The sequence below is a fragment of the Megalops cyprinoides genome, chromosome 6, assembly GCF_013368585.1.
Source record: "Megalops cyprinoides isolate fMegCyp1 chromosome 6, fMegCyp1.pri, whole genome shotgun sequence".
NCBI classification, from domain to species: domain Eukaryota; kingdom Metazoa; phylum Chordata; class Actinopteri; order Elopiformes; family Megalopidae; genus Megalops; species Megalops cyprinoides.
In genome coordinates this window covers 31,282,196-31,293,223 of record NC_050588.1, presented here as the reverse complement: position 1 = coordinate 31,293,223, position 11,028 = coordinate 31,282,196, and the positions used below count along the sequence as shown (strand labels likewise).

General features: G+C 39.1%; 1 protein-coding gene across 2 annotated transcripts in view; it reads left to right on the top strand.

Annotated features, from left to right (window-relative positions):
* Positions 1-2,938: 2,938 nt before the first annotated feature.
* Positions 2,939-11,028, top strand: part of gli1 (GLI family zinc finger 1) — a 51,836-nt gene continuing 43,746 nt past the window's right edge. For both annotated transcript variants that reach the window (XM_036531943.1, XM_036531941.1), the window contains exon 1: positions 2,939-3,320. The gene's annotated coding sequence lies outside the window, so the exon portion shown is untranslated. The remainder of the gene's footprint in view (positions 3,321-11,028) is intronic.

Genomic DNA, 11,028 nt, shown 5'->3' with positions numbered 1-11,028 from the left:
TTACATTCACATTTATTCATTTGGCAGACGCTTTTATACAGAGCAACTTACAAGTGAGGCAGAGTACAACACAAGCAAAGCACCATAAGGAGTCAACAATATTAGAAGTGCTGCATGAGCAGGTTTCAATGGTTGGCGAGACAAGGTACAAGCTAGCTAGTAGAGATAACGAGTGCACTAAACCATGAGTTAGTTGACATTTTTGACCGATCAGGGATACAGAATAGTACCGCTGATTGCCTTTCAAGGGGGATATGGAGGAGGGTATGCCACACAGCATCAAAATGTTCTGCAATCATGAACACCTTGTATTGTGGAAAGATTATTCCTGTTTCTGCAACATTTTTGCCTGGCAATTACAAGCAGCTGTACATCTGTGTTTGTTTTACATCAAAAAGAAATGCTGAGCAGACATTGTTCTTACCTGTGTGGGGCAGTTGAGTCGAAAGACTTGTACATGTTGATAGACCCACCAGCAGCATCACTCTTCAAGTGTGTTTGGGGTGTGGTCAGGGTCAAGTATTTTTGGGTAGCTTTGGCTGTACTAAGTCACTTTTTCAGAGATGGGGATCCTTTTAAATTGAAAGTCATTTATTTCCATCATTGAATTAAATATTCTGAACAATGTTGGCAATTATCAACTATAAAATACCTTTTGCACATTGATGCACATTTGTACACACTGAGTGTGTTCATGCTGGTCAGTAACAGCTAACTACCAGAACAGTTTTTGGGGGCCTCCAAGTTGGGCATAGCTTCATAATCCAATATAATTCATGTCTGTACTTTCCTTTTCTGTGAGAAGTCGTTTATTTGTTTTTGTCAGTTTAGTTGGGTCTCACTGTAAATATGACCTCTGTGTTTCTGGGAATGCCAGCGCATTTTGTAAATAAACTCTGGGTGAATGAACTCTGACCTCTGTGTCCACTCATTTTATCACCCTTCTCCAAAAGTTGTATTAGCTTAGCATAAAGGATTTTTCCCCACTAAAATGCAAAAATTTCCTTGAGTGCTTAACCTGCAGTAATTTAATTGTTCCTCCTTTTTTGTTGTTTCACCATGTCTGCTTTCACCTAGTCTCATGAGTTGGTTGCTAACTATCCACAAGGGTGCATTTCCACACAAGTGGAGGCATGTTTTCTTTAGGTTGTCACATTTAAGTGTAGAGCACTGTCTAATGGAAGAAAAGCTTCAAAGCCCAATGTAATTCTCTTAATCATCTCCTGGATCAGTCACCTGATTTCAGAATTAAAATTATTATGTTGGACACACTTACAAGCTACTGTCTAAGCTAATGCTAATGCAGAAATTTAAACATACAACAACTCCCACCTGTTTTCAGAGTCCTAAAATATCCAACCATATGTTCGGGATAGTTTCCTCTGAGAAGAGCAATAAAAATTGCAGTTTATAGTCCACTCAACAACAATAGTATTTACACAATATTGCTGTCATTCATACAACAATATTATATTCTATACATAGAATGGCTTTGTTAAAATAAATAAATGTATGAAGCTGTATGGGGCTGTTCTTGGTTAGTGTGTGTGTAGGAGACTTCCTGACACCACTGCTGCTGAAAGTGGTGTTGGTGGGCCTGCAGGGGGCAGTCTTCCTTCTACATCAATGACAATTCCCCAGAGCAGTGATGGGTACACTGAGCTATAGGAGGCACTTCTTTTGTGTGAGAGATTAAGATCCCATGATATGTATGGGGAAAAAATTGGTAACCTGGTGTCCTGGTCAAATTGCTAACATCAAAATGTTCTCATTCGTGCAATATAACCAACCTCCAGTCTAACCCTATGGTCACACGGACGACACAGGAGCCATTGAATGCTTGTCGCTTATGGGCGTTCCTGGCTTATGATTACCAGGTTATAGAACTAACCAAAATCATTTGTTTCAGCAACGTGTGTCACGCTGCCTTCACTCCCATTGGTAGTCGCCATGTCGCATCACTCAGTATTTGCATAAAATAGACCTCTAGTCTATTTTAGCCTTACCTAGTTAGCTTTGCAACGGCCACTTGTCTCTTGTCGCTGTAAATCGCCAACTCTCATTGAAAATGAATGGCAGCCGGTCGCTTTGTCTCTCTCCCGTGTAGTCCGTGTGACCGTAGGGTAACTTGCTAAATAAATCGTCTCCTCTCCACTTCAGGTGACTTGTGGCAACCATTCTGGCACAAAATACCTGCCATGCATCACTTGTGTGAGTGCTGTACATCACCGGTGGCTGAAGTAAGTTCAACTTCCCTTGCTGTTAAAAGAAGGAACTAAATAAATGCAGTTAGTATTATGTTATGCAATTTAGTTTGGAGCCAATAGGAATATAATTTCAACAGTCATTAGCTGGTATATTAAGCATTTACGCAGAAAAAGACTGTCAGACCATGAACACGGTTCAGGCTCATTCCTGAGGCCCCTGTTTTGCCCCTGTAATCCGGTTCTGGAAATCCAGTCCAGGTTTTTCGGTTCACAGCGAAGTCTGGCGAGACAGCGTGCCGAGATGAGTGCAGGACTCAGCATCCCTCGCCACACACGCAGCTCTACTGCACAGGAGGACTACTGTGTAAAACTTTATTTCTTGACTTTTTTCCCACCAAAGTGATAAAAACTAACATATAGAAATAAATAATAAAGCGAGACAAGCGTCTCCAGTTTGGGGAAAGATTTAACTTTGTCGTTATCATCATCATTATTATTATTATCATCATCATTATTAGTATTATTATAAGTTGCTATTATTATTAGTTATTATCTTTCGTGCCCTTGCAACGTCTTTATTACTTTGCGATGCCAGGAGCAGGAGAATCCTACAGACGCGGGGCAGTCCCATAGCACCAGCACAGGGATTTTTTTTTTTTTTTTAAGAAAAACAAAAAGTTAACTTCCTGTTTCGGGGTGGTCCACGGAGTCTGAGAAAGAGAGAGGGAGGGAGAAAGAGAGGACTTGCACAGACTCTGCTGCTTCGGGTTTTGCGGGACACGGTTACCGAATGTGGGTCAGTATTTTGTTCTTGTCGCTGTTTTTTAGACAGAACTGTAAGGAAACTTTTGAGGAGCTTCTGCAGAAGGGGTCACGGCTGAGACTGAACTACAGAGGGAATCTGCAAAGTGCTGGATCGCCGACCGTCTCCATCTGTATCTGAGATTTGTGTCCGTCCGAAAAAGAAAAAGGGGGGCTTTATTGGAAATTCTCTAACCCCCAGCGGGACGCTCACAGTCCCTCTTCTCCAAAGTCCCTCCAAGGAAACCTGAGTTTGCTGGGATCAAATTAAGGCCACCGACTGATGCAGACAATTCCAGCTTTCCACAAGAGGTACCTATCTATTTGTATTTGCTGTCTGAATTGTAGTTTTCTTCTTGTTGATCTAGTTGCATGTGGATTTTAGTTAAATTGACATTTTCTCATCATGTGTCATCTCTGTGCCTTCGGCCGTTCCAGATGAACCCAATTGCTTGCTCAGTGGCTGTGGTCGTCAGTTTTGTCAAATGATTTGATGGTTATGATTGTAGACGTGCGGTGATCAGTTGTGGTACTTTCGTGTTGATCATCAGTACAGACAAGGCTTTAGCATACTATGTATGGTTGAACGTAACACTTGTTGATAAATATAATCAAGGACACGCGAGCGAAACATCCCCTTTTAAGGAAAACAAAAAAAAAAAAAAAACGATATTGCTTACGAGAGCGCAAAGAAGTATTAGCTACATTAAAATACAATTCTAGCCGGGCAACTATGTTAATTAGCTTTTGTAAAACATACACAAGTAGTCTACGTGTTTAACAGTAGATAATGATACCGCTTACATCTATTCGAGGTTACACAACAAAGAACAGACGCTCTCTTCAATAAAGTTTACTGCCGTTGGCTTGCTCCATTTTTGCAGGACACCTTAACTTATCAAATACCAATGCAGTACTACTAAACTTTACAAGTTTCTAGGTGGTAACAGTTAATTTTACTGGTGGTAAAATTGTTTCGTTCTGTTAAATTGGGTTTGTGATACGCATTGTATGCGGGGTGGGATTCCATGCGTTTTTAGGTTGTGTAATGCCCTTTTGGTGTTGTTTTTTTTTTTTTTTCATTTTGTTACTGTAGCGATTATTAGATTATAGACATAACATGTCAGAGACATATGGCGTAAAATATATACTGACTATTGGTGGAACCATTTCAACGGGGAAATTATAAGATCTATTTTGTCTCGCTTTAAAATATTGAATATAAAATAAAATATTATATTATGGTGTGGGTGAGAGTTGCTCTGATTTTCATTAAGAACCCTTTTATACGAAAAATATCTTTCATACAAATATGTAAAAGAACATCAGTTCAAGGAATAGACCAAGAAGCCGTCTTAATGTGTGTGGAAGTTTGAGAATTCCTCCGAGGGTCGTAGGGCAGCCTCGTAACAGCTGTTTCTTGTAACCTGAAATACTTGGGGTGCCAATATCTTTTCCAAATGTCGGTATCTGTCAGGACCCACCGCAAAACGACATCATTATCCCGCACAGCTCTCTGCGCTGAGCTGGGGAAAAATAACGATTCAAAACGTTATATTACATAGCTAAATAATTGTCATAAAGTACATACCAGACTAATTGGTTAACTGCAACGAATAAATAAAAGGGGCGAGTAAATAAGAAACAGACTACACGCAGTGCTTCACAGTGAATAACTCACCCGGTATTAAAATAAGAACATTAATCAATCTGTAATTCCGCATCAAAATGTGTACATGGTATTCTTGTTAAGTGGCAGAATTGACTGGCCTATAGGCAAGAGGACATTTGGTCTGGTTTAAACAGGATGCCTTTGACTTTAACAAACTTATCGGTCAGTGTAAACAGTAATGCTTTGAGTTATTTTTATAAAAACCCAAGTTGTAACTAAATATTTATATCAGGAAAACAAATGCCAGCAGGACAGTTGGAATCTAACCGAGAGGAATGATAAACCCGCGATACATGTTACTGAAGTAACAGACTGTATTGCAAATAAACTATAAATGTTATTTAATATGTCTAACATTTATTAAATAACATATATCTAATGTTCAGTGTTGATATTTTTCTGTATTCACATGTAAAGGACGTCCACAAGATCATGCCAGTTAATTTGTTTCAGGCTGGTTCCAGCTATGGTTGGCTAATCACTCAGTGGCCTTGGGATTAACCACTGAGCTCGAACTTTTCTTCTGTTGTGATTGGTTAACATTATTTGATTATTATTTCATTGAAACCTGAAAGTTTTAATAATAAAACCTGTCCTGTCTTTTAGAGATGTCTAAGGCTAGGAACAAGTTGCAGTTTACTCCATAGTCTATTTCATTAGCTTGTATAGGCTATCATGGGTTTCACATATTTACATATTATAACTTGTTTAAGTGAAATGTAATAGATCGTGTTCCACACAAATTAAGTACATTTTACCTCATTCAGCAAACAATGTGAAGACTAAGTATCCAGGGTGATTTTCTATAAATTCGTTATTGGTATCTGTTTAATTTCAGGGAAAAATTTAGCTTAATCTGTCTCTTCTGGCTCTTGGTTCAAAAGTTTCCTTCATCTGTAGAGATAAAAATGCTGGTGTTTCTTCTCCAAGGGCTTAGGATACTTTGAAAAGGAATGATAGGGTTTTTGTGGAGAGCATTCTGTGTAGGGGCTCGTATTGGTCAGTAGTAATTCTGCTTGATGGCCATTTTGGGAAACATCAGATATCTGATGGTGAAGTAGCTAGCTGAAGAAGCATGTAAGTAAGAAGGTATGATGTTGAAGTGTTTGAGAGATGAGGACATGTCCTCATATCTTCTCCATACAAGTTGCTGTAAATAAACTTGATATAGACTCCTAGCAAGGTTTGCAAACAAGCATGACACCATGGGCACATATGCACAAGGCTCAGAAAGTAACTGTATGATCAGTGTAAAATCAATGCTATCTGATGCTGACCATGTCACACCAAACTAAGGTAGATCAATTATTACCTTCCCTGTCAAACCTGTTTCCTGAGTAACTAAGGGGTCAATACAGGTGAAAACTGTGAGACACATACTATTACACAGAGGAAAAAATGGCCAAAATAGGACAGTAAGAACTATGCAGTTGTCTTGTTGTCTTGTTTACTGCATTTAACTGGATCAAGTAGCATTAGCCCTGTAACATGTTTGTAGCTAACATGTTACAAGGCTGGCTAGCTGGCTAACAACATACGAAGGTAACACCAGCCACTGGCCATGTAGTATTAGTGACAAAATGTCATGAATGAATTGATTGGATGGTGACAAAAACTCTGCATGAAAAGAAATGTGTGTCAGAGATTTGTACGTAAATCATTTAGTAAATACAAGACACAATAGTGTCCTAAAGGGAAATAATGTATTGATTATACCACTTGTAAAGGCTTCCAGTTTCTTCATTTTAACCTATTGACAAAAGTGTATATGCACTATATCTTAGTACTCAGCCATGCTGACACAGTATGTGAAATCCATTTACAGAGCTGGTTGGAATGTGCAATTAGAGGACATTAACAGAGTTAATTTTATCAGAAAAATACATATTTGGAACAGGCATTGATTTCACTTGCACTTTATTGGCTTACAAGGTAAGAAAATACAATTTAACAAGTGGAAAATTAGTGTGACAAGCTGCTTTGTGGTGTTTATGGTAGGCTGTATGTAGCTAATCCTGACCACAACATCTTAAAATATGTGTAATACCTTTGTACGTGTTTATGCTCTAAAATGATCTGGTGTGATTTTACTCCTGAACTGTAGAGGGGAAGAATTTTGTGGTATTGTGAAGGCAGTGCTTGCTGTGTGTCTGACAAAGTACCCAAGACCCTGGCAGTTCCAAAATTAAGTGAGTGAAATTGGTGTGACCTTTGAAAAACTCCTCTATTTATCTTGTATTTCAAATGCAATACATTGTGGTGTTACAGGAAAACAGTTCTCTCTACATCACACAATGAGAAACATTTTTAATATTTCCAAATTGTGAATTGTACCCTTTTCTGAGTATGGTGCACTTTTATAGCATTAAGTTGAGCTGTGTTGATCAGTTGTGGCAGTAGGAAGGGGTGCTGATTGTAAAATTAACTGGATTGACTTGCTCAATGAATTAGGTGAATTAGGTGAAATAGGTGATTAGGTATGCCTGTTTTTCAGCATGGATTGGCTGATTATGCATGTGAGAGTGTGGCGTCTTCTCTATCATGCATTGCTTGTCAGTCAGTGATCCACAGTGGGTAGGCATGTCCCCTATTTAACTGGATACATGCAAGAGGACTAGCAGTTAAACTTGTTCTGTCTTGAACATGAACTTGAGTCATTGAAGTTTATTTATATTATAGAAGCAGTAAAACCTTATGTATATCTTGCAATCTTTCTAGTGTATGTCAATACTTCTGGTTCATTTTGCAACATAATTCACAGATTAGGAAAAAAAAACCTAGACTTTGGAATATATGTCCCTTCCCTATTCTCTCAAAGGGGAATATGGTATGGTATTAGCTAATAGTTTTGATGAATAAAATGAAAATTGAGTGCTAAAACAAACTATTATTATTCTTTTGAGGGAAATCCATGAAAGGACTCTTTCAAATCAGCTAAAACAGTGTGCTTCATAGGAAATGAGGTGGGTCTTTGAGGTGGGTTACAGTTCTAAAAGATCATTACATTCATAAACATTGTAATGAATTGTAATTGTAGTTTCAAAAGCAGTGTAATATAATTGCGCTTTGGATTTCACAGTCATGTACTGTAATTGGATGACAATTATCTTGCTGACATGGCACCTCTTCATTCGTTTTACAGTGATAACTTAATTTTGTAGTAAACCTGCCACATATAGTTTATACCTGAGCATGGATTATTCAAGCCATGAAAAACGCAGAAGTGAAGACCAAAAAAAAAAAAAAAAAAAACATGGCTGGGTGGGTGGGTTCTATGTCTAGGGGAGTATGTTTAAAACTAATGGGAAAAGGCTGGGTGACTGGGTGTACAGCAAACCCAACCAAACACTGACTTCAAATGTTTTTCTTGGCTAGCGAACCTGTCCCTTTCAGGAGCAATGAAAATGCATCACTGCAAATGAAACCATGTTTTCCCTGGCAGTGTGGTGGCGCGACAGCAACTGTCCTCCAAAGTCAGCATCTGAGACAGAGGGTGATTTTTGGCAACACGGCTTCTGCCCTCCAAGAAAGCAATATTGGAATTAGAGTGAACATTGATGAGGCATAGAAAAAACTGTAATTACATAATAGTACATTTGCTCAAAATGGGACCACATCACTACTTTGTCTTGAAAACAGAATCCTATAGTTATCCATACACACGGTGAAGTAATGTCTCCCTGAGTTGTTATATGGGAAATTTATCCTGGAGAAAATGTTTGAATGTATGTAAACAAGCTAGGAGATGTCAGTAACCTGCCTCACCTGATTCACCTGAACAAGCTCCTTTCCAGTCACACAAAATAAGTCCATATCCTGATCCCAGTCCAGCGCGTGGCGCTTTTCTCTCCAATTTACACAGTGCACCTCTCATCAGGCACAGACATAACAGAGACACCAATGTTGTATGGCAACAATGTATTAATGTGGTAATGACAGAATTATGAGATCTACGTGGAGAAGGATGGTTTGAAATAGCTTAGTCCTTGCTAAGTAGGTAGGGAGGCAGGTTATTTTAAAACAATAACAGGAAGTGTCAGTTTTGGTATGGAGTATTGATATATAAGAGATGTCAGGATGTAATTAGTTTTGACTGCCAGTTCATTTGAATATGAGTAAGTCTGGATATTTACAGTGCACCTTTTACTGCTAGACAACAGCATGTTGCGAGCGTATATTTCCATTTTTAACCTGTGGTGTTCAACCCTTTCATGAATTTAAAGTGGTGCCCAGATAGAACTGATAGTTCTATCAGATCATTCTTCATCTTCTCTTCTCTTGTATGTCACCTATTTAATATTCTGCAGTAGATATCAAATGCTTACACTGATTTTTGTTTGTGTGTGTGTGTGTGTGTGTGTGTGTGTGTGTGTGTGTGTGTCTCTGCCTGTGTGTGTGAGACAGAGAGAAATATTTAGTAAAATGTAAATTAAGTAATCTTGCTTAATATGAGTGATTATGCTAATGAAGAGCCCAATTAGCATGTAAAAGATTAGGCTTGTATGTATACTATGATTTATTTCCTTCAAAAACAGCAACTATGGGAACACACAGCACAGATTTAGCTCTAATCTTTCCTATACCCTAAACTCCTGTGGGTTGGCAATGACTTTATTGAAACTTGTGTGCACATTAAAATCATAGTAGAGCATAGGAGCTGTAGTGTATCAGGCTCTCATTAGCTGTGGTAGTTGATTCTTCCAGGACCTATGACGCATTATTCAATGTCTGACATGTCAGAAGACTTTTGTCATTATAGCATAGTATTGGGATTTCCAAAAAATGTGACAACATAGTCAAAGTTTTACCAAGTTCTATCTAGTTTTAGTAAACTTTTTTGTAGCCATTTTCCACTTATTCCTGTCCAGTTAGGACTTACTGTGAAGTCAGCGTCCCCTTTTCCCCTTGCCTTGAGACCCAGTGTAGCAGCTACACTGTCCTTCTCCTTTTCCTCTTTTCATATGAATAAGGTAATGCACACAGCAGCACTAGTCTTCTCCCAAGACACTTTATTTCCTTTCCCCCACATGTGTTGGGTCTACGGGGTGACATATGGGACCAAACTCCCATATTTCAAACTAATAAATCCGAAAGCAAATCACAGCAGCATCAAAGTGATAACACACACTGTGATACCTTCCCTGATTTCAAAACTTGTGTAGCATGTCAGACCCAAAGTGGTCATATTTTTTGGCACTTCGATCTCTTAGAGGCTTAGAGATTCTACGATACATGTTGGATCCCAGCCCTGTCATTAGCTGAAAATGACCAGGAGCCCACAGAGGCATAAAAAAATTGGCTTCATTCCGAGAAAGGTGTGGGTATTTTAGCAGGGTCTCCTAATCTCATTGCAAGCTGTCAGGTACCTGTGAGTTTTTCGTCAGTGCCATCAGTGGAGCAACACCTACCTTTCAGTTGGTGCCTACTTCACCATGGTGCACCATGGTGGGACTTGTAGTGTGTAAAAACAGCCACTGGCTGCATGTCAGCCCTAAAGTACAGAGGTTGCAGTGAGATGAGCCATAAGTGTGATTAGTGATTGCAAAATAGAATTTCGTAAAGAGGGAAAAAGAAGTAAAGAAATCACTCAATGCATTGCAGGGTGAACTGAAGTGAAATCTGGTAGCAAACAAGTAGCAAACACTATCTCCACTTCTATCATGGAGGTGTTATGGATTTAATTAAACCTTCCTAATTGACCCTAATTAACACATTCACACACAGGCGCATATCACCACCACTCTCTCTAGCACCCTGAAGGATGGTGTCATCAATGTCATGAGAGGTGACTGGTGTGGGCAGAGACAGCATAGTGAGAGAGAGGCACAGCGAAAAGAAAATAAAAGGAAGTCACCATAGCATGCTATCAACAACAAAGGGCAATTTTCCCTGGATTGCAAAAAATCAAGTTCCTGTAGGCAGCAGTGTCTTCCACACCACTGTCCACTATTGCCACCTTGTTTTTACCCTGCTGCACCATTAACCAGCTTGGTTTGTTTTCTGTGGTGCATCTTAGTGAATTCTTTTACAAATATATTTAGCGTTTATTGGCCAGCTCAGGGATCGGGCCCTTACAGTTCGCAGTTCCACTGTGGCGTCATAGCTATCATGGCTATGTCACAGCTATCATACAGGGATATTAATAATGGTTTTGGAGCAGTGTAAGCCTCAAGGCTGCAGCATCAATCCTCAAGGGCTACAGACTGTAGAATTTGTATTTGTCTTTATATATTCAGGATCATGGTGGAATGAAAACTAAACACCTTCCAAGCCTGGAACTGAGCAATACTTTGCCCTGTTGGGTATGCAAAACCTCTGTCAAAACCTCCTTTTTTGGCCTCTTGAGCT